The 24,868-nt window shown below is 39.5% G+C and overlaps 1 protein-coding gene across 2 annotated transcripts in view; it reads left to right on the top strand.

Moving 5' to 3' along the window:
• Vcf2 (VCP nuclear cofactor family member 2) overlaps nt 1-24,868 on the top strand; it is a 152,808-nt gene that overhangs the window by 32,841 nt on the left and 95,099 nt on the right. The window contains exon 1 of one of the 2 annotated variants that reach the window (XM_060375232.1): nt 18,572-18,705. The exons of the other annotated variant lie outside the window; for it this stretch is intronic. The gene's annotated coding sequence lies outside the window, so the exon portion shown is untranslated. Of the gene's footprint in view, nt 1-18,571; nt 18,706-24,868 lie in introns of those variants that run through there. 2 annotated transcript variants of the gene reach the window in all.

Below are 24,868 nucleotides of genomic sequence, written 5' to 3'. Positions count from 1 at the left end.
ATGATGATACTATGAAGAGGTGGGCATATATCTGTGCATGGGCCTATAATCCCAGCACTCAGGGAGGCAGAGGCAGGCATATCTCTGTGAGTTCAAAGCCAGTCTTGTCTACAAAGTGAGTCCAGGACAGCCAAGGTTACATAGAAAAACCGTGTATCAAAAAAAAAAACAAAAACAAAAAACAAAAAACAAACAAACAAACAAACCAAAAAAGGGGGTGGGGGTGGGGGAGGTGGGCATATTTGAAGGAAGTAGGTTTCTGGGGGCATACCCTTCTTCACTGCTTCTGCCCTGCCCCTGCTCGTGCCCTTGCCCCTACCCCTGCCCCTCACCCCTACTACCTGGCTGCTATGAAATAAGCAATTGTGCTATGCCATGTGTTCTCTGGTAGTGTAGACTAGTTTTGCACCATGTTGATTATTCATTATTCAGAAACTCTTTGGTGTCCAGAAGCTTTCCTGTATGTTCTCTTCTATTAGTTCCAGGCCCCAAAGATGAGTCTTTAATCGGTTTTGAGTTGGATTTTGTATACCGGGTGAGAGGATAGTTTCATTTCATTCTTCTTCATGCTGTCCCAATTTTTGGTGGGAACATCTGAGATGTGCAGATATATTTCTGTAGGTATATATATATATATATATATATATATATATAAAATGTTGCATTAGTCTTTGTGTCTATACCATGCTGAGATGTTTTTTGAGGAGAGGGGATCATTGAGACATGGTTTCTCTGTGTAACTGTTCTGGCTGTCCTGGACTCACTCTATAGACAAGGCTGGCTTTAGACTTACAAAGATCCTCCTGCCTCTGCCTCTTAAATGCTGGGATTAAAGGCGCAACTTTTTTTTTTAATTTAGGATTGAACCCAGTGCCTTGTACAGTGCTCTCCCATTAAACTAGATCCTCAGCCCACTTTTTACTTTTTTACTCTTTGTGTGCATGTGTGGTGTATACATTTCTGTATGTGGAGTGTGTCTGTGCATACATTCAGAGGATATCAAGTGTTTTCTATTCTTATCTGCCTTTATTCCCTCAAGATAAGGGCCCTGGATAGCCTGACTATCCAGAACTTGCTTTGTAGACCAAGCTAGCCTCCAAATCACAGAGATCCGCCACCCTCTTCCTCCCAAGCATTGGGATTAAAGGCGTGTGCCGCCACTACCACCACCACCACCACCACCTGGTGAAATGCATGGTTTTTAAAAACTATATTTCTCCCATTTACTGTCTGGCTTCTCTACTTTTCCTGTGTCTTTTTTTCTCTGATCATTCATTATGTCCTGTGGTTATCTGTACAAGAAGAATAATTTTTGTAAACACAACAAAAGCCCTTCAAGTGAACACATAAGAGTCTCAGTCCTTGATTGTGGCCATATCAAAATAGATCTACCATTCATTTTGTATCATACTTGAAATTTTCTCCCTCATGGATTTGATAAATTCAACTTTAGTTTCCCTGGCAACGATTTCTATGTCTTTGTTGCAGCCTCTTGGAACAGAACAACAATGGAAGGTAGGCTATTACCTGTTCCCTGTTGCCAAGCACCATGTGCCTGCCTAGGCTGAGTCATTCAGGAGAGATGAAAAGAAGAGCTGTTACTAAGACAATGGAAGCACACAGCTATTTTCTCTGAGAGGACTGATTAGGATTGAAACAACATGTTTCTCACAGAGCCGTAGACAATTCCCTTTATCTCATGAAAAGTAGGTCTATGCCTCTCCCATTTTGTAGGGCCATTTCTGCAAGGAAATCTAACGTTATTTTAATAACTCTAGGTCCAGATTCAACCGGTCTACTTAGTTTGGGAAGCATCAGAAGAGGGACATTTACTCATACCATTGATATATGTCCACCAGGTAGTCTCAGGTGGTTGGTAATATTGCTGTTATCCAGATGAGTTAACCCACAAGGCAGAATAGCAGGAATCAGAATAAGGGGAAGTGCCTAGACTAAAGGTTTTAGGTAATAGACAAGTTTTAGCCCCTTATATGTCCTCCAATAATAATTTGTGCTGCCCACAGGTATAGTGAGTTTTGTCAGTCAATGGGCTGACAGTCCTATCCCTGTGTGAGTGCTGGGTGTCTAAGCATAACCAGCAATCCTGGTTGATTTTTGGTGGGGAATGATTAACTCTATCCCCAGGGTTTCTTCCTGTGGCATAGAGTCTGATTCTCCAGGTTTTTCCTGTTTTCTAAAGGCCAGAATATTTTAAAGGGAATTTTTTAGATTTTTATACCCAAATTTTAGAAATGGGAACTCACTTGATTCTGGCAACTAGGGGACTCAGATGCAAGGCATGCACAAAATAGGCATAGAAGTGTAAACTTTGTATTCCTATCTCAAAAGATAGATTTTCCTATCTTTTTTCTTGTATAAGTGGGGCTCAGATTTTGGGTATTCATAGAATGGTAAATTTTGTTTTCCTATCTCAAAAGATAACTTCTCCCATTTTTTTCTGCATACAACCAGAAAGTTATAGTGGATGTCAGTAAGTAAAGGTCAATAAGGAATATGGGATCATGGTTTGTAGTCACACTAGCTAATACCTTCCCTGTATTTGTCTTCCTCAGTTTCCATTCTAGACCTGTGGAGGGCAGTGGGGTTGAACCATGGCCCTGTATTCATACCCATTGTGCAAAACACGAGACTCAGGAGGAGGGGCAGGGAGTGGAAGGGTCGAATGGAACCTTAATTTAAATGGGTCCATTTGTCAGCAGCATCTGTGGCTTCCACTTTCTTGACCTGGGTGTGATAGATCTATGGTGTAATGCCAGCTACCTTCTTTGCCATACGAGTGGAGAGAATCACCTTGTAGGGTCCTTTCCAGGTTAGTTCCAGCGGCCCTTTGGCTGTTTGCTTGACCCAGACATTATCACTGGGCTCAACCAAGGGGAAATTGGTGGTGGGCTCATAGGTCAGCTGGATCTCTCAGATAGTTTAATGAATAGCCTATATGGAGAACTGGAGGGCCTGTAGTGACTTGAGAAAGGAATGGCTAGAATGTTCTTTCAACTGCTGGTTTCTGAGCCTGGGAAGCAATGGGGAGGTCTTCCAAATATAATCTCATGGGGGTAGATCTCTCCCTATATCAGGTACAATAAGCTGAAGCTAAGCAAAGGAAGGAGATCTATCCATCCTTCTCTGGACTCTAGTAAAACTTTTGTTAAGAGTATTTGTGTCTTTTTAACATATTCTTTATTCTTTTTTACGTGGATAGAACTTTGTATGCACAATGAAGGTTTCAATCTATGTCTAAAGCTTTAGCTATTAATTGAAAGGTTTTGGTTATGAAAGCCAGGCTGCTGTTGGACCCTGTTGCTAGGGAGAGGCAAAACTGGGGAACCAGTTCCTGGAGATACTTTTTAGCTACTATTTCAGCAATTTCAGTGTGGGTGGGGAACACTTTTCCACCCAGAAAAGGTATCTACAAAAACTAATACCTTTATTCTCCCCCTGCAGGTTGGATCATGGTGAAGGCAATTTTCCCAGAGTTTGCCAGGGTGTTGGTCTCTTGTTCTGATCCCTTCCTGTGTAAGGGCTTTCTGTATTAGATTCACTTGAGCACAAACTTGGCATCTAGCTGAGACATTCCACTTTAGGCTGTCTAGTTTATGTATACCATACCTGAGTCTGGTCATGTGGATCTCAGATGAGTAACCTGGTAAATGTTAGTTACCAACAGTCCTGCCAGTTGTCTTTGGAAGGATGATATTTCCCTCTGGTGTCCTTTGTCAACCTGTGGGTATGAGCTGTCCATTTCTTCTTTATCATGAAGTCTCAGGGAACACCAGGTCATGGTATGTCATCAGAATATCAATACTTTGTTGGGCAGCCAGATTGGTGACTCAGCAGTGGAGGAAGGAAGCCAAATAGTCTGTAGGAGGCCCAAGATTTTCTAATGTTCTTTTTCCAGCAATGGGAAGCCCTCTTTTTCTATACATCATGTGGGCATGCACACTAGTAAAAGCATAGTGACAGTCTGTGTATATGGTGATGGACATTCCTTTTCCCCATCTGAGAGCCCAGGTCAGATCAGTCAGTTCTCTTTGGGCTTAATTAAGTACCTTCCTTAGGTCCAGATTATTTGGATTTTAGCAGCTCCCACATACCTTGTTTCACCTTTCATCTCAGCACAGTTATGTTCGAGCACTTGGAGGTTGTCATTGAGTAAGAGGGTAGCAAGTTTTTGGTGATGGGTTTCTCAAACTAGACACCAGGGTAGGCTGGGAGTAGGGCCTGGTACTGGGTCACACAAGAATTAGACAGCCAGTCTTCTGGTGCTCCAAGGAGGATGTCATGAGGTATTATGAGTATAAGATCTTGACCCAGAATTAACTTGTTTGTTTTTTCAGAGCCACTAGTAGTAGCTGCCACAGCTCTTAGGCCATCCTGTGGTTATAGGATCTAATTGTTTGGACAGATATGTCATAGGATATTTCCATGGCCCCAAAGTTTATGTTAAAACTCCTCTTATCTTTTGTTTCATTAACAAACAGATGAAAGCTTTTGAGATACCTAGAAGTTTTAGGGCTGGAGCTGATGTCAGAGCTATTTTTAATGCCTCAAATTCCTTTCACTTAGTCTCATGCCAGACTATGGGCTTAGTGACTCCACCTCCCTGTCTTGTGCCTATATATAGCAGCCTGGTTATTTCCTCACACTCTGGTATTGGGAGGCAGCGACATCCAGCTGCAACTAGGAATTCTTAAACCCATCACTTAATCTTTGGAGGTGGGATCTGGAGGATGGCAGCAATCCCTACTCTGAGACAGCTTCCTTTTTTCTCCCTTCAGCTGGTAGCGAGATAGGTGGCCTTCAAGAAATTGGGCTTTCTTAGCCAATCTTTTTGTAGCCCAAGCACTGTAGCTCTTGCAGCCACCCCTCAGTGGCTATTTTATGACTATTTTCCCAGGAAAGCTCTGACACAATGGCAGAAAGTCTGCATTTAGTGTCTTTAAATCTTGGGGCAACCTGGTCCAGGTAAGCTGTCTGCTGTAAGCTCCCTCTGGGTCTTTCCATTTAAAAGCAAAGATGTGTTGACTCACCTCAGCATCATCTCTGGATGACGTGAGACAAAAGAATTCAGGTCTGCAGTGAGAGGGCACACATGTGTTTTTAATTGGGGGAAGGGTCTGTGTGTTTCTCACACCAAAGAAAGTCATTGGTCAATACATGGAAACAATACTGACAGAAACACATTGTAAAGACAACCAACCATGCCTGTCCTATATTCTCTTAATGTTCCATTACATGATAAAGAAATCAATGAAAGAAAACACAAATATTTTCACAAACATATTCTTAAAAAATATAGCAGAAACATTTGTGCCAATTTTAATCCTAGTTTCTGCAACTAGTCATGGCCTTAGCTGGTATTTACAACTACCTTCCTCTACTAACAACTCTGTGTGTCCACCCTCAGTAGGTCCTGGCTCTTTTCCTTTAGGAGTGCCTGTATCTTCATGCCTGAAGGGTCTCTGCCCTTTGTCATCCTGCCTGGATTAGGTTGCTTTAATTCCTCATTGAGTTTAATGACAGGACGCGGTAGCACCAAGAGACACGATAAAGGGTCTTCCACACTCCAGACATAATCTTTCTTACCTCCATTGTGGAGAAGCCATTCAATTTCCCAGTTGCAGGGGGAAGTCTGAGCTTCCAGTTCAATGGAATGCTTGTTGTTGCTCCTGGCAGGAACATGTGTCATTGTTGTCCCCTCCAACAAAAATCTTCAGTCCAGCAGAACTTAAGGTCATGATGGGGACAGGAAGCAGAATTTTTTTTTTCTAGTAGGTCACTACGGGTAGAACTATTCTTTTTTCCATCCCTTGATTCCTGGACAATGGATCCTGGCTATGGGACAAACTACCATATATTGGATGCTGATTCAAAGCATATGGTATGTTCTGGAGAATCCTGCCCCTATACTCTGGGTTGCTGCCACCTAATTGTCACTGTAACCATGTCTTCAAAAGGCCATTACATCTTTTATCAGGCAGCTGCTTCAGGACTACATAGTGGTGTGAGATCCAGGTCAGCCAGGGTTACATACTGAGATCCTATCTCAATGTAAACAAATACTAAAATGCATAACATGTTAGACAGATTTGGGAAAGGTAGGTGAGGAGTAGATCTTAGAAGCTGCCTGAAGGAAAAAAAAGGGTGAAGAGGAGGCCATGCTACTTGATTTAAGCAAAATGGAGGTCAGACACATGGCAGATAAGCAGGCACATGGTGACAAGAGAGAGGGGAAGGCTTCCTAAAGTTTCAGAAAAAGCATTTGGCAGACATCTAAAAAAGAGACAGAAAAAGGACCTCCTGGCCACTTGTAGGTACTAAAGGGGTGGGGTGGGGGGGAGAGTTGGAACAAAAAGTATAGTATCTAAGTAACAGAAAAGTAGTACATCTTGTGTCTTTTTGTTTTTGTTTTTGAGACTGTTTCACTATGTGGTTCTGGCTGTACTGGAACACACTGGGTAAACGAGGCTGGACTTGAACTCACCTGCATTTTGAGTCCTGGGATTAAAGGTATACACCACCCTGCCCATCCCTCTGTATGTTTTTAGAATGACTTTACAGTGAGATTGCCTTCCTTGCAGTAGTCCCTCCTTTCTGGGCCCTTGGCCAGCTGATTGACTTGCTCAGCTACAATGTTAGTCTGTCCAGGCCAGAGATTCTGTTCTGTTGATCATGACTTTTCCTTTAATGAGTATTTATTGCTGCTCTGACATTCCCTCATCAGAAGAGGAAACTCTAATATCATTTAGGAAGTAGACCAAGGACCAGAGCCAGGAAACTTCAGTTGTATTTTTTTATTATTCAAAACATTTTAAAATTTAAATATATTTTGATCATATTCTTCCCCTCCTCCAAGTCGTTTCACACCTTTCCAACCTCCCCAATCCACCCAACTATAAGTTCTTGCTCAGTGAAAAAAAAAAAAAAAAAAAAAAAACAACTGAACAACAAAAGCCCCCAAACCAAGAAAACAAAGTAAAACAACACCCCAAAAGAGTAAGGACACACCAAACTGTAACCATTTGTGGAGTCCAAGTCAACTAGCCCTGAACATGAAATTTGCTGTAGAGTGGTTGATAAACACATTGTCATTCCATTGGGGGAAAAAAAAAAAAAAAAAAAAAAACTATTTTCTCTCTTCCACATTGGTTGTTAATTTTACCTTAGGGGCTAGGTTTTCATTCAATTATTCATTTTTTTTTAAATATCACATTGAAGTTGGACAAAAAGAACCAACAGAAAAAAAGAGTTCAAGACAAGGCACAAGAGTCAGAGGTCTACTCATTCACCAACTCAGGAGTCCCATAAAATGCTAGACTGGAAGCCATAATATATACTACAGAGAACCTTGTGCAGACCTGTGCATGCTGCTTCAAGTCCCCACGAGTTTGTATGAGCTTTGCTCATGTTGACTTAGAAGCCTTCTTATCTTGCTGTCCTCTATCCCCTCTGGCTCTTAGTCATTTTATTGCTATGAATAGTGGTATTTGATTTTACCCTAGGTCCCTGGGCCACCTTGTCTCAGATTCTTGGTCATCCAAGCAGTATTGGTATGGGTTCCATCTCATTGAGTGGTCCTTAAGTCATTGGTTATTGGTTGGTTATTTGCACAAGCTTTGTGACTCTATTGCACTACCATATCTTGCAGGCAGGACACCGTTGTAGATAAAGAGTTTGTTGCTCCTTGGTTTTTATGCTTCTCTTTTGAAAGTATGTAAAATACATTCTTGTCTAAAGACACTGGAACGTAGGGGTGAAGGCTCTATGTAGGAATCATCTCTAGTTACCCAAGTTCAGTGAGTTGTGTAGGTGTTGTCTTCAGTAATGGGGCCTTGCTGTCAGTTTGTAGAGAGCCAATGTATAGTCTTGTCAGCAGCCTGGATTGTTTGGGAATTCCCATGAGACCCCTTTGGCCAACAACTCAATTTAATGTAACCCAATCCCAGTACTGGAAGCTTCACTTATTGACAAGAGATATTTAGTTGGGAATCTGTCTCTCCCATTATTTGGGAGTTTTATTTAGATTGCTCTCATAAATGTATATATTTTAGTAAGTTTCTATTTTATTACATTATGATACTTCCCCTTCAAATGCTCTATAATTGTAGCTGTCTCTCTCTGTATTTCCTTCCACACCAGGTACTCCCCTCCTCTTCCCCACTTGATCCTCCCATTCTAGTCCTAACCCTTACCTATTCTATTTCTATTTTCTAGCAAGATCTATTGTTCCCTCTAGTCTTTTACTCTATACCTACCTTCTGTAGTTCTATGGATTGTAACTTGCTTCTCATTGACTTCACAGCAAATATCCACATATAAATGAATATGTGCCATACTCATCTTTCTGAGTATTTGTGTTACCTCAGTCAGGATGATTTTTTTTTCTACTTCCATCTTTTTGCCTGCAATTTTATGGCTGAGTAGTAGTCCTTTGTGTAAATGTACTATACCACATTTTCTTTATTCATTCTGTTGATGGACATTTAGGTTGTTTCCTATTTCTGGCTATCATAAATAAAGCAGTAATGAAAATGGCTGAGCAAATGTCTCTGTGGTAGGGTGAAATACCCTTTGGGCATATGCCCAAGAATGGTATAGCTGAATCCTAAAGTAGATCAATTCTCAGCTTTCTGAGGAACTGCCACAATGATTTCTATAGTGGCTATACAAGTTTGCACTTCCACCAGCAATGAATGAATGTTCCTCTTATTTCATATCTTTGCCACCATGAGCTGTCTCATGTTGTTGATCTTATACATTCTGACATGTGTAAGATGAAATCTCAGAGTAGTTTTGATTTGCATTTTCTTGGTGACTAAGGGTATTAAACATTTATTTCAGTGTTTCTCAGCCATTTGCAATTCCTCTATTGAGAATTCTCTATTTAGATGTATACCCTATTTTTAATTGGGTTATTTGTTTTTTTGTGATATTGAATTTCCTAAATTCATAATATATTTTGGATATTAACTCTCTATTAGATGTGTAGTTGGTAAAAATACTTTCCTGTTCTGTGGGATGTCTTTATGATCAAATGATGTTTTGCCTTGAAGAAGCTTCTCAGTTTCATGAGGTCCCATTTCTTTTTTTTTTAATTTTATTTTTTTCTTATCAGTTACATTTTATTAACTCTGTATCCCAGCTGTGTCCCGATCCCTCATTCCCTCCCAGTCCCTCTCTCCCTCCCTCATCTCCACCGTGCCCCTTTCCAAGTCCACTGATAGGGGGGACCTCCTCCCCATTCATCTGACCCTGTTTTATCAGGTATCTTCAGGACTGGCTGCAAAGCCCTCCTCTGTGGCCTAACAGGACTGCTCCTCCCTTCGGGGGTGGGGAGGTCAAAGAGCCAGTCATTGAGTTCCTGTTAGAAATAGTCCTTGTTCCCCTCACTTTGGGAAACCAATTGGCTACTGAGCTACCACAGGCTACATCTGAGCGGAGGTTCTAGGTTATATCCATACATGGTCCCAAACCTTTGGCAGAGTACAGGGAATCATAAGAAAGAAGGGGAGTTAGTCTGATACGGAAAGGATAGGAGCTACACAAGGACCAAATATATCTGGGCACAGGGTCTTTTCTGACACTGACATTCAACCGAGGTCTCATTTCTTAATAATTGATCTTAGTGCCTATGCTAATGTAGTCAAGGCTATTCACTACTTTTTCTTCCAGCAGATTCAGTATATCTGGTTTTACATTGAGGTCTTTGATCCATTTGAAGTTGAGTATTGTGCAGAGTGATGGATATCAATCTATCTGGATTCTTCTACATTCAGCAACCTAGTTTCACTAGCACCATTTATTGAGGATGATGTATTTTTTCCAGTGTGTATTTCTGGCTTCTTTATAAAAAATGTGATGTCTGTAGGTATGTGGATTTATATCTGAGTGTTCAGTTCAATTCTTTTGACCAACATGTCTGTTTTTGTGCCAATATCATGCTGTTTTTATTACAATAGCTCTGTAGTCCAACCTGAAATTAGGGATGGTGAGACCTTAAGCATTATTGTTCAGGATTGTTTTAGCTATCCTGGATTTCATTTGTTTCTATAAAAAGCTGAAAATTGTCTTTTCAAGATCTGTGAAGAGTTGTGTTGCAATTTTGATGGAAATTGTCCAGAATCTATAGTTTGCTTTTGGTGGGATCTCCATTTTTTACTATTAATCCTATCGATCCATGAGCTTTAGCGATCTTTCTATCTTCTGATATCTTCAGTTTTCTTCAGTGACTTAAAGTTTTTCTAATACAGGTCTTCCACTTAATTGGTTAGGGATACCCCAAGATATTTTATATTATTTGAGGCTATTGTGAAAGGTATTGTTACCCTGATTTCATTCTCAGTCCACTTATCACTTATAAACAGGAGGGCTACTGATTTTTTGAGTTAATTTTGTATCCAGCCACTTTGCTCAAAATGTTTATCAGCTGTAGAAGTTCCCTGGTAGAATTTTTAAGGTTACTTATGTATGCTATTATATCACCTGCAAATAAAGATACTTTGACTTTTCCTTTCCAATTTATATCCCCTTGACCTTCAGTTGTCTTATTGCTTTAGCTAAGACTTCAAGTAGTATATTGAATCAGTATGGAGAGAGTGGAGAGCTTTATCTTGTTCCTCATTTTAGTGGAATTGCTTCAAATTTCTCTCCATTTAATTTGATGTTGGCTATTAGCTTGCTGTAAACTGCCTCTGTTATGTTTAGGTATGGCCCTTGTAATCCATAATCTCTCCAGGTGAGTTACATTTTGGCAACGGCCTTTTCTGAATCTAATATTATGATCAATGTTTTATTTTCTTTCAGTTTGTTTATATGGTGGAATACATTTATTGATATATGTAAGTTGAACCATCCCTTTATCTCTAGGTGGATGATATTTGTGATGTTTTCTTGGATTCAGCTTGCAAGTGTTTTATTGAGTAGGTTAGCATGTGTGGTTATAAGGGAAATTGCTTTGCAATTCTTTTTCTTTGTTGAGTCTTTATGTGGTTTGGTTATCTGGGTAATCATGGCCTTGTAAAATTAATGGGCAATGTCCCCTTTTTTTGGTTGAGAGACTTTTAATGACTGTTTCTCTTTCACTAGGGGTCTGTTTTGGTTGCTAATCTGATCTTGATTTAAATTTGGTAAGTGGTGTGTAATGATAAAATTATTCATTTCTTTTAGAGTTTCCAGTTTGGTGGAGGACAGGTATTTAAAGTATGTCCTTATGATTCTCTGGATTTCTTTGGTATCTGTTTTTCTGTCCCCTTTTCAGTTCTAATTTTGTTAAATTGGATATTCTTCTTCCACATTTTAGTTAATTTGCATAATAAGAGTTTGTAGGTCTTATTGATTTTTCAGAGAATCAACTCTTTCACTGATTCTTTGTATAGTTTTCTTTAATTTCTGTTTTACTGATTTAAGCCCTGAGTTGGATTATTTCCTGCCCTCTACTCCTCTTGGGTATGACTTCTTTTTCTCTAGACCTTTCAGATGTGCTGTTAGGTTGCTATTATGAGATTTCTCCAGTTTTTTTTCTTTTTCTTTTTTTCTGAGACAGGGCTTCTCTGTGTAGTCTTAGCTATCCTGGACTCGCTTTATAGACCAGGCTGGCCTCGAACTCACAGAGATCTGCCTGCCTCTGCCTCCCTGAGTGCTGGGATCACAGGCCAGAGTCACCTCTTTTGGCTCCAATTTTATATATATATGTAGTCATGTAGTGCTATGAACTTACCTTTTTAAACTGCCCTCATTGTGTTCCATAAGTTTTGGATATGTTGTGCATTCGTTTTCATTGGATTCTTGAAAGTCTTTAATTTCTTATTTTTGTCTTATACCATTTTTCATTCAGTAGAGAGATGTTCAGTTTCCATGAGTTTGTAAGCTTTCTGTTGTTTCTATTGTTGTTGATACACAGTTTTAATCCATGGTTGCCAGATAGGATGCAGGATGTTATTTCAGTTTTCTTGTATGTGATGAGATTTGTTTTGTGTCCAAGTATGTGGTCCATTTTGGAGAAAGTTTCATGGCCTTCTGAGAAGAAGGTATATTCTTTTATATTTGGGTAAAATGTTCTGTAAATATCTGTTAGGTCCATTTGGTTTATAATATCTGTTAGCTTCAGTGTCTCTGTTTAGTTTTTGTCTGGATGCCCTGTCTATTAGTGAGTGTCAGGTATTAAAGCCGTCCACTATCAGTGTGTGAGGGTCAATATGTGATTTAAGCTGTAGTAGTTTTCAGATTTTGGTGCCTTTGTGTTGTGTTTGGGGCATAGATGTTAAGAATTGCAGTGTCCTCTTGGTGCATTTTTCCTTTGAGACTTTAGTATCTTATCCTATCTCATCTAATTAGTGTTGGTTTGAAGTTTATTTTGTCAGGTCTTAAAATGACTACACATCTTCTTTCTTAGGTTCATTTGCTTGGGATATCTATTTTCAACCCTTACCCTTAGGTGATGGCTATTCTTGAATGTTAAAGTATGTTTCTTGGATGCAGCAAAAGGATGGATCCTGTTTTCAAATACACTTTGTTAGTCTGTGTCTTTTTATTGGAGAATTGGGACCACTATTGCTGAAAGAGATAATAATGACCAGTGATTTCTGATTTCTGTTATTTGTTATTGGTGGTGGTAGGGTGTGCCTGCCTGCATGCATACATGCATGCCTGCGTGCATGCCCGTGTGTCACCTTTTTTATTTTGCTGGTCTGGGATTATTTCTTTCCTGTGTTTTCCTGAATTCAGCTAACTTCTTTAGGTTGTTATTTTTTTTTTTCTTTCTAGCTCTTTTTTTAGGGCTGCATTTCCAGACAGAAATTGTTTAAATTTGTTTTTATCATGCAATATCTTATTTTCTCCTATGGTGATTGATTGAAGGTATAGTAGTCTGGCCTGCCATCTGTGGTCTCTTAGAGTCTGTAGCACATCTGTCCAGGCCCCTTTGGTTTTCAGAGTCTCCACTGAGAAGTTAAATATAATTCTAATAGGTCTGCCTTTGTATATGAGTTGGCCTTTTCCCCTTGCAACCTTTAATATACTTTCTTTTTTCTGTACATTTAGTGTTTTGGTTATTATGTGTTGAGGGGGCATTGTTTTCCGGTCCAGTCTATTTGGTGTTCTGTGTACTTCTTATACTTTGATAGGCATCTCTTCCTTTAGGTTAGGGAAATTTTCTTTTATGATTTTGTTGAAAACATTTTCTGTGACTTTGACCTAGAGTTCTCTTTTTTTCTCTATTCCTAATCTTATACTTGGTCTTTTCATACAGTGCCCCAGATTTCTTGGATGTTTTGTGCCAGGAGTTTTTTAGATTTAACATTTTTTGACCAATGTGTACATTTCTTCTGTGTCTTCAATACCTGTCTCTTTTCCATCTCTTGTATTGTGTTGGTAAAGCTTGCTTTTGTAGTTCCTGTTTGAATTCCTAAATTTTTCCTTTCTAAATTTTTCTCAGTCTTGGTTTTATTTATTGATTCTATTTCTACTTCAGATCTTGAACATTTTTTTTTTACGTTTCCTTCCAGTGTTTGTGTTTTCCTGGATTTCACAAAGGAATTTATTCATTTTCTCCGAGGACCTCTATCATATTCATAAAGGCTGTTTTAAGATGTTTTTGTATGTCTGTGTGGTTCAGCTGTGTTGGAATACTAGGGCCTTCTGTGGTAAGGTTGCTGGGCTCTGGTGCAGACATAATGTCATGGCTGTTATTGATTGTGTTTTTATCCTGGTGTCAAGTTATCTGGGTTTGGTAAAAGCATAAATGTAGATGCTTTTTTCTGGTCTTGACTTTGTTGGGTGGATGTTTTGTTCCCTGGTTTCTGTTTCCTTTGTGGTTTTTAGGAGAATGTACGCTCTGTGTGTTTCCTGTAAGAAAATCTTCTGTGTTCCTGATAGGTGTGAGCGCTGAGATTTTTATGTAGAATGTGCTTCTGGGTATTGGAACCTGACACTTGAGAATGGGCATGGGGCCAGGCTGTGGTGGCACAAGCCTTTAATCCCAGCACTCAAGGAGACAGAGGCACTTGGATCTCTCTGAGTTCAAGACCAGCCTGGTCTACAATGCAAGTCTAGGACATCCAAGGCTGCACAGAGAAATCCTGTCTCAAAAAACCAAAACAAACAAACAAAAACAAAAGAATAAGCATGGGCTGGGATCAGTAGAGGAACTTCACAAGAGGGAGGTAAACAGGGTGTTTCAGGATCTCCTCAGTTCATTCCCCGAGGGCAAGGTGTGGCGTGAGGTCACAGCAGAGGGTCTGCTATACAGCTGGGGATGAGACTGGGGAGTTGGAATGGGAAGAATGGAGGAAAGGTGAAGGTCTGTAGTCAGCCTTCTGCTTCCTTGGTCAGATTGGCCTATGGGTTCCCAGGGAGTGCCTGCTGGGGCTGGGAAAAAGCAGTGGATGGGATAAAGGAAATTTGGAGGGGAAGGTTTGTGAGATCCACTGGAGGTGGGGAACGAGGTAGGGGAAGCAGATTTTCTATTGAAGAGATGGGGATGAGCCTAGGGGATTGGATTTGGAGGAGCAGAAGATGTGAAGATTTCCAGTTAGCCTGCTTGCTTCCTTGACTGGCTTCAAAGTTGCATTTTTAAATAGCATGTTAATTTTACCAATAATTATTTCTATATGAATTTTAAAATAAAGCATTAGTACATACTTAATTAGCAGGGACAATCCCATGATCAAGAAAGTGAAGTAAGTGATGAAAGTGAAGTCATCCATCTTCCTCTGTGCTGACCTTGCAATTACTCTAAATACAGAAAACTCAACAAGCATATTCTGTCATAGTAGGAGTTTGCATTCATAATTTCCCTCCGAAAGTGAAATGTTACACGTAGTGTTGAATATATCAAAAAGATTGTTTTCCTCCTCCTGTTGAGTTTTGAATCTGAGGAGGCTAAGAGACACCCCCCCCCCCTAAAAAAAGCAATATAAACTATCATTTCACTTGGTAGTTTTCCAGGATCTGAAGGTAAGTTCCTATTGCTGAAGAAAATGTAAACTTCAGACATAGGACCTAGTGGAATTGAGCTGCATGCCCTGAAAACCTCCTCTATAGGGCTGGCTCTCACAGTATCAGAAAGAGCTGCCATGAGAGAAGAGTAATCAGCAGCCCTACCCAGATGTAAAGCCTACCAAGTACAACAACAAGGGCCAGCATGGTGCAATAGTGGCATGTGTCTTGAGGGTAAGTAACCAAACACTCCCTAATGAATACATATGTGTGTAACATAGTAAAGGGGGAAAGGGTCATGAATTTGAGAGGGGTCACAAGCAACTATGGAAGAATGGGGAATGGTGGAAATACAGTAATCATACAAATTTCTCATAAAATAAGTAAAAATTAAAAAAAAATTAAATTACTCCATACTGGTATCCTTCACTGCACTGGTATCCTTCACCTTAAATTTTAGATTTTATTTTTTTAAATTTATTTATTTTTATTAGTTACAGTTTATTCACTTTGTATCCTCCCATAAGGCCCTCCTTCCTACCTTCCTGGTCCCTCCCTTCCTCCCCCTTCTTCACACATGCCCCTCCCCAAGTCCACTGATAAGGGAGGTCCTCCTCTCCTTCCTTCTGATCTTAGTCTATCAGATCACATCAGGAGTGGCTGCATTGTCATCTTCTGTGGACTGGTAAGGCTGCTCTCCCCTCAGGGGGAGGTGATCAAAGAGCAGGCCAATCAGATTATGTTGGAGGCAGTCCCTCTTCCCATTACTATGTAACCCACTTGGACACTAAGCTGCCATGGACTACATCTGTGCAGGGGTTCTAGGTTATCTTCATACCTGGTACTTGGTTGGAGTATGAGTCTCTGGGAAGACCCCTGTGTTCAAAATTTCTGGGTCTGTTGCTTTCCTTGTGGGGTTCCTGTCCTCTCCAGATCTTACTATTTCCCACTTCTTACATAAGATTCCCTGCACTCTGCCCAATAGTTGGCCATAAGTCTCAGCATCTGCTTTGATAGTCTGCAGGGCAGAGCCTTTCAGAGGTCCTCTGTGGAAGGTTCCTACCTTTTTTCCTGTTTTCTTCTTCTTCTGATGTCTATCCTCTTTGCCTTTCAGGATGGGGATTGAGCATTTTAGTCAGGGTCCTCTATCTTGATTAGTTTCTTTAGATGTACAGATTTTAGTAGGTTTGTCCTATATTACATGTCTATATAAGTGAGTATATACCATGTGTGTCTTTCTGCAACTGGGACAGATCACTCAGGATGATCCTTTCCAGGTCCCACTATTTACCTGCAAATTTCATGATTTCCTTATTTTTCATTGCAGAGTAATAACCCATTGTGTAGATGTACCACAATTTCTGCATCCATTCTTCAGTTGAGGGGCATATGGGCTGTTTCTAGCTTCTGGCTATTACAAATAAAGCTGCTACAAACATGGTTGAACGAATGTCCTTATTGTGTACTTGAGCCCCATTTGGATATATGCCTAGGACTGGTATGGCTGAATCTTGAGGAAATGCTATTCTTAGTTGTCTGAGAAAGTGCCAGATTGATTTCCACAGTGGTTGTACAAGTTTACATTCCCACCAGCAGTGGAGGAGGGTTCCCCTTTCTCCACAACCTCTCCAGCATGTGTTGTCACTTGAGTTTTTTCATCTTGGCCATTCTGATGTGTGTAAGGTGAAATCTCAGGGTCGTTTTGATTTGCATTTCCCTAATGGCCAATGACATTGAGCATTTCTTTAAGTGTTTCTCTTCCATTTGATATTCCTCTACAGAGAATTCTCTGTTTAGCTCTGTTCCCCATTTTTTAGTTGGATTACTTGGGTTGCTGCTTTTCAGCTTCTTTAGTTCTTTATATATACTAGATATTAGCCCTCTGTCAGATAAAGGGTTGGTGAAGATTCTTTCCCAATCTGTAGGCAGTCGTTTTGTTTTGATGATGCTGTCCTTTGCTTTACAGAAGCTTTTCAGTTTCATGAGGTCCCATTTATTGATTGTTGCTCTTAGAGCCTGTGCTGTTGGAGTTCTGTTCAGGAAGTTGTCTCCTGTGCCAATGAATTCAAGGGTATTCCCCACTTTTTTTTTCTAACTGATTTAATGTGTCTGGTTTTATGTTGAGGTCTTTGATCCACTTGGACTTCAGTTTTGTGCAGGGTGATAAGTATGAATCTATTTTCATTTTTCTACATGTAGACATCCAGTTAGACCAGCACCATTTGTTGAAGATGCTATCTTTTCTCCATTGTATGGTTTTGGCATCTTTGTCAAAGATCAGTCTGTCCATAAGTGTGTGGGTTTATTTCTGGGTCCTCTGTTCGGTTCCATTGATCCACCATTCTGTTTCTATGCCAGTACTATGCACTTTTTATTACTGTTGCTCTATAGTACAGCTTAAGATCAGGGATGGAGATACCTCCAGAAGATCTTTTGTTGTAGAGGATTGTTTTAGCAATTCTGGGTTTCTTGTTATTCTTGTTATGAAGTTGAGAATTTTTCTTTCCAGGTCTGTAAAGCATTGTGTTGGCAATTTGATGGGAATTGCATTGAATCTGTAGATTGCTTTTGGTAAGATGGCCATTTTTACTATGTTAATCCTGCCAAGCCATGAGCTTGGGTGATCTTTCCATCTTCTGATATCTTCTTCTATTTCTTTCTTCAGAGACTTGAAGTTTTTTTTCATACAGGTCTTTGACTTGCTTGGTTAGGGTTACACCAAGGTACTTTATGTCATTTGTGGCTATTGTGAAGGGTGTTTTTTCCCTAATTTCTTTCTCAGCCTTTTTGTCTTTTGTATGCAGGAGGGCTACTGTTTTTTTTTTTTGTTGTTGTTGTTGTTTTTGTTTTTTTTTGTTTTTTTTTTAGTTAATTTTATATCTGGCCACTTTGCTGAAGGTGTTTATCAGCTGTAGGAGTTCCTTGGTAGAGTTTTTGGAGTCACTCAGGTATACTATCATATCATCTGCAAATAGTGATAATTTGACTTCTTCCTTTCCAATTTGTATCCCCTTGATCTCCTTCAACTGTCTTATCGCTCTAGCAAGGACTTCCAGAACTATGTTGAAGAGATATGGAGAGAGTGGGCAGCCTTGTCTTATCCCTGATTTCAGTGGGATTGATTTAAGTTTCTCTCCCTTCAGTGTGATGTTGGCTATAGGTTTGCTGTATATTGCCTTAACTATGTTTAGATATGTGCCTTGTATCCCTGATCTCTCCAATACTTTAAACATGAGTGGATGTTGGATTTTGTCAAATGCTTTTTCAGCATCTAAGGAGATTATCATGTGGTTTTTTCTTTCAGTTTGTTAATATGGTGGATAACATTGATGGATTTCCGTATATTGAACCTTCCCTGCATACCTGGGATGAAGCCTACGTGGTCATAGTGGATGATATCTTTGATGTGTTCTTGTATTCGGTTTGTGAGTATTTTAGTGAGTATTTTTGCATCAATGTTCATAAGGGAGATTGGCCTGAAATTCTCTTTCTTTGTTGGGTCTTTGTGAGGTTTAGGTACGAAGGTGACCGTGGCTTCATAGAATGAGTTTGGTAATGCTCCTTTTGTTTTGATTTTGTAGAATAGTTTGAAGAGAACTGGAGTTAGCTCTTGTTTGAAGGTCTGGTAGAATTCTGCATTGAAACCATCTGGTCCTGAGCTTTTTTTGGATGGGAGACTTTTGATGACCACTTCCATTTCCTTGGGGGATATAGGACTATTTACTTGATTTACCTGGTCCTGATTCAGCTTTGGTAAGTCGAATCGATCAAGAAAATTGTCCATTTCCTTTAGATTTTCAAATTTTGTGGCATATAGACTTTTGAAGTAAGTCCTAATGATTGTTTGGATTTCATTAGTGTCTGTAGTTATGTCCCCCTTTTCATTTCTGATTTTGTTGATTTGGATGGTGTCTCTCTGCCTTTTCGTTAGCTTGGCTAAGGGTTTGTCTATCTTGTTGATTTTCTCAAAGAACCAGATCTTGGTTTTATTGATTCTTTGAATTGTTTTATTTGTTTTCAATTGATTGATTTCAGCCCTAGATGTTTCTTATTTGCTTCTCACACAGCTCTTGCCCATCACCCCCCCCCCCCCATGGTGGTCCTCCTTCTTTCTCCAAATAGTACTTTTTGTTTTCATGAGATGTGTGTGTGTTCCCCTTTCTCATCCCCTTCTACCCTTTACACCTGTTCCTCCAATTTCATAAACCCCTGTATATTTTCATGTGTATATATAGCTGTACATAAACATGTGTATAACTATATTTAAATCTAGATTCCACATAGAAGAGATAATGTGGTACTTGTCAGTCTGTGTCCAAATTTTTTTTTGCTTAACATGATTTATTATCTCCAGCCTGATTCATTTTCTTGAAAGTGTCATAATTTCACTTTTATTCACATTTTGTGTGTGTACATATTTATTGCTGCTCATCTGTTGGTGAACAGCTAGGTTAAATTCCATTTTGTTGGCTACTGTGAATAGCACAGTGAAAGCTATGAATGGGTAAGGGTCTCTGTTGCATGCTGCCTTGGTGCTAGGATCACCATGGCTGTGCAGGTGTCTGTGTGTTGCCTTAGATTCATTTAGAGCAGTGGTTCTCAACCCCACTATATGCTTCGTCATGTTGTGATAACCCCCAATTCATTAAATATTTTGTTGCTATTTCATAAATAATGTTGCTGCTGTTATAAATCTTAATATAAATATTTCAGTTTTCCAACTCAGGACGAGTTGGGGAAAAAGTCCCATAAGAAAAATTCCAGTTTGAAAAGCAAAGGACTGTACAGAAAGCACTCTATCCTATCCTCAATTCCAGGATGGCACACAAAAAATAGCAAAATGAAAGAAAAAAAGAAAAGAAAAGAAAAGAAAAAAGGCTCTCTTTGGGAATTTTTTTTTAAGCGTAGAGGAGGAAGTTTATGCAGTTTTACTGTACAGCACTGCCACCTAATGGTAGAGAAACTAAAAATGTCTTCTGTCCCCCCTGTGCATTTTAGAATTTAAGTCCCAGAGATAAATCTGCAGCAGCCCAACAGGATGAAAGATGACACTTTGCAGCCTGGAAAAGGATACTAAGCTCCAAAACTGCAAAAGAAAATGAGAATCGTATCACACTCCCACTACCCATTCGTTATGTTTTACTGGGTTGTTGTTTTTTTTTTTTTTTAAATCTATAAAGTGTTCAAACAAAGCAACTCTCATCTCAAAGCAGAGTTGTGTTTCTTTTTTTTTTTAACTTTTTTTCTCGTTTTGCAAAATGTAAGCAACTGTGACATGGGAATATGGAATTCAGTACATCCTGACTCCCACACTTTTCATGAAGTTCCTATATTAAAGAAAAGAAAACAAAGAAGTTTTTAAATATGTAGGTGGATGGCAACCACTTTGGTTTAAATATATGAAACTTCTGGAAGAGCACAAGACCCCTTGAGAATGAAAGGCTGCGGTGCTAGGCTGCTCAACATTGTGTGCACTAAGTTGAGTTGTTACAGACTGAGCGGTGTGCTATGAGGAATATAGGGATTGAAAATGGGGCAACGCTGGTGGTATGACAATGTCACCTGCCCTTGCCTACATATAAAAAAAAGACTAGAGAGGACAAAAGTGCAAGCAAAAGGCAGAAAAAGGCAGAAGAACTCACAGGGGAACTATGTGGCTGTACAGCACCAGCCAATCCAAAGACATGCTAGCCTGGTCAGTCTCTTAGGTCCCAGTCTTCCTGCTGCTATTTCTCTGGCTCTAAGGGCAGGTCTAAGGCAGCCTGGCCATGGCAGTTCCCTGGTGCACTTATTTTTTATAAGTGTGTATTCTGAAAATTTCCTAGGCACGCTTACTACCTATAAGCTATTATTCTGTGGTCTATCTATTTTTCCAGTCTAACTCTCTTAGCCCTTGCCTTTATGGCAGTGGCCCAGAGAACTAAAGTAATCAATTTTCCTTTAGGAGTCATTGAATCTAGGTTTCTCTGAGCAGGTAGATGGCAGTGCTGCCCAATGCTCGCCCTGGCTTTTGATTCTCCCTTGCTCTTTTGCTTGAAAAAAAATGTGGCTATTACTTTTTTCTTCTTAAAACATTTTTTTTTCTTCCTCCTGGCTTGGTTGGATAGGGCCTGCTAGTCTCACACAATTTGAGTTTGTCTCTCTGAACTATTTTACTGTCTAAAAAATGCTACCTGTGCTTTTTTTTTTCTTCAAATGCTTTTAGTCTATAATTTTTATTGATTTTTTAAAATGAATTTTTATTATTTATAAATGTCATTATAAATATTTATAAATTATTATTTATAAATATAATTGTTTATTGCAATTATTTATCCCAGCTATTGACCCACCCTCATTCACTCCCAATCCCGCCCTTCCTCATCTCCTCCCATGCACCTTCCCCAATCCACTGACAGTGGAGTACCTCCTCTCCTTACATCTAACCCTCACCTATCAGATCTCACCAGGAATATCTTTCATAGTCTTCCTCTGTGTCCTGGTCAGGCTTCTCCCCCATCAGGTGGAGGTGATGAAAGAGCCAGCCACTGAGTTCATGTCAGAGACAGCCCCTGCTCCCCTTATTAGGGAGTCTATTTGGAGACTGAGCTGCCACAGGCTACCTCTGTGAAGGGGTTCTGGGTTATATCCATGAATGGTCCTTGGTTGGAGTATCCATCTCAGAAAAGGCCCCTGGACCCAGATTTTTTGGTTCTGTTGGTCTCCTTGTGGAGCTCCTGTCCCTTCCAGGTGGTCTCTCCCTTCTTTCATAAGAGTCCCTGTATTCTGCCCAAAGTTTGGCTATGAGTCTCAGCATCTGCTTTGATACACTGCTGGGTAGAGTCTTTCAGAGGCCCTCTGTGGCAGGCTCCTGTCTTCTACCTTATTTTCACCTACTTCCAATGTTTATTCCATTTGTCTTTCTAAATTAGGATTTTACCCAGAGTCCTCCTTCTTGCTTAGCTTCATTAGGTATACAGATTTTAGTATGTTTATCCTATATTATGTGTCTAATATCCACTTATAAGTGAGTATATACCATGTCTGTCTTTCTGCTTCTGGGATAGTTCACTGTGCCTCTACCCTCACACACTTTGGGTGTCCTGAGCATTCTACCTCTTCTGCTTTGGGATTCTCTAAAAGGTCCTTGCCAAACTTTTTTTTTTCAACTTGTCCTTTGATCAAGAGACAGTTGTTTCAAGATAAGCTTCACTTAACCTCTTACCATTTTTATAGAAATTTATTGATGAAAATTTTTACACACATTCCCAGTATTACATAATCAACATTATATTTTGTTACAATTGGTTTGCTTTTTTCATTTATATCGTTATATTTAAAATACATGAACATCAGTGTTTGCACCATTGCTTTATCATGTTTATGAAATCATTACACTGAATCATATTGACATGAATAATTGCTATGTTGAAGCATTAAATTTTTGCCCTATTTTATATTTCCTTCTCTTAGTAAACATATTCAAAGGCTGGACTTTTTTTTCTTCTAATGTGACAAAATTGTTTAATAACTGATATAAAAGAATAGAAATGAAGCTGAGGAAGAGAAAGTGGTAGTCTAAACATGGCAAACAGAATGGACTGGGACATAAGGGGTTGGAGGAGAAGGAGAGGAGAACCAAAAGAGAAGACCCCGCCCCCCCAAAAAAGGACCAAGAAAGGAGCCAAGAACTTGCCTAAACATAGTAAATGCAATATACAGCAAACCTATAGCCAACATCAAACTGAATGGAGAGAAACTTAAAGCATTTCCACTGAAATCAGGGACAAGGCAAGGCTGCCCACTCTCTCCGTACCTCTTCAACATAGTCCTTAAAGTCCTTATAGAGCAGTAAGACAATTAAGAAGAAAAACTGGGAAAGATCAGGGGATTCAATTTGGAAAGGAAGAAGTCAAAGTATCATTATTTGCAGATGATATCATACTATACCTGAGTGACCCCAAAAATTTTACCAGGGAAAACCTACAGCTGATAAACACCTTCAGCAAAGTGGGTGGATACTAAAAAAAAAAAAAAAATCATTAGCCCTCCTGTATACAAAAGACAAATGGGCTGAAACAGAAACTAGGGAAACAACATTCTTCACAATAGCCACAAAGAACATAAAGTACCTTGGTTTATCTCTAAGGAAACACATCAAAGACTTGTATGAAAAAAACTTCAAGTCTCTGAAGAAAGAATTAGAAGAAGATTTCAGCAGATGGAAAGATCTCCCACGCTCACAACTTGGCAGGATTAACATAGTAAAAATGGCCATCTTTACAAAAGCAATCTACAGATTCAGTGCAATACTCATCAAATTACCAACACAATTCTTTACAGACCTGGAAAGAAAAATTCTCAACTTCATATGGAATAACAAGAAACCTAGAATTGCTAAAACAATCCTCTACAATTAAAGATTTTCTGGAGATATCTCCATCCCTTATCTCAAGATGTACAGTAGAGCAACAGTAATAAAACCTGCATGGTACTGGCATAGAAAGGCATAGAAACAGGGGGTGGAACAGTGGAATCGAATTGAAGACCCAGAAATAAACCCACACACTTATGGACACCTGATTTTTTAGGAATCGAATTGAAGACCCAGAAATAAACCCACACACTTATGGACACCTGATTTTTTACAAAGATGCCAAAACCATACAATGGGAAATAGATAGCATCTTCAACAAATGGTGCTGGTCTATCTCGATATCTACATGTAGAAAAATGCAAGTAGATCCATACTTATCACCCTGCACAAAACTGAAGTCCAAGTGGATCAAAGACCTTAACATAAAACCAGACACACTAAACCTGTAAGAAGAAAAACTGGGAAAGAGCCTTGAATTCATTGGCACAGGAGACAACTTCCTGAACAGAACACCAACAGCACAGGCTCTAAGAGCAACAATCAATAAATGGGACCTCATGAAACTGAAAAGCTTCTGTAAAGCAAAGGACACTGTTGTCAGAAGAAAACAACAGCCTACAGATTGAGAAAGGATCTTCACCAACCCTATATCTGACAGAGGGCTGATATCCAATATATATATAAAGAACTCAAGAAGTTAAACAGAAAAAAAATCAAGCAATCCAATTTAAAAAATGGGGTACAGAGCTAAACAGAGAATTCTCCATAGAGGAATACCAAATGGCAGAAAAACACTTAAAGAAATGCTCAACATATTTAGTCATCAGGAAAATGCAAATCAAAGTAACCCTGAGATTTTACCTTACACCCATCAGAATGGCTAAAATCAAAAACTCAAGTGACAACACATGCTGGAGAGGGTGTGGAGAAAGGGGAACCCTCCTCCATTTTTGGTGGGAATGTAAACTTGTAATACCACTTTGGAAATCAATCTGGTGTTTTCTCAGACAATTAGGAATAGTGCTATCTCAAGATCTAGCTATACCACTCCTAGGCATATATCCAAAAGATGCTCAAGTACACAACAAGGACATTTGCTCAACCATGTTCATAGCAGCTTTATTTGTAATAGCCAGAATCTGGAAATAACTCAGATGTCCCTCAATGGACGAATTGATACAGAAATTGTGGTACATTTACACAATGGAGTATTACTCAGCAATTAAAAACAGGGGAAATTATGAAAATTTCAGGCAAATGGTGAGATCTAGAAAAGATCATCCTGAGTGAGGTATCCCCGAAGCAGAAAGACACACATTGTATATACTCACTTATGAGTGGATATTAGACATAGAGTTTAGTATACCTAAAGGAGCTAACCAAGAAGGAGGACCCTGGGTAAGATGCTCAATCCTTATTCAGAAAAGCAAATGGGATAGACATCGAAGAGGGTGAAAACAAGGAATAAGACAGGAGTCCCACAGAGGGACTCTGAAAAGCTAATCCACTAGGGTATTAAGGCAGATGCTGAGACTCATAACCAAACGTTGGGTAGCATAA

This window comes from Meriones unguiculatus, chromosome X, assembly GCF_030254825.1.
Source record: "Meriones unguiculatus strain TT.TT164.6M chromosome X, Bangor_MerUng_6.1, whole genome shotgun sequence".
NCBI classification, from domain to species: Eukaryota; Metazoa; Chordata; class Mammalia; order Rodentia; family Muridae; genus Meriones; species Meriones unguiculatus.
This window is presented reverse-complemented; position numbering and strand designations above follow the sequence as displayed.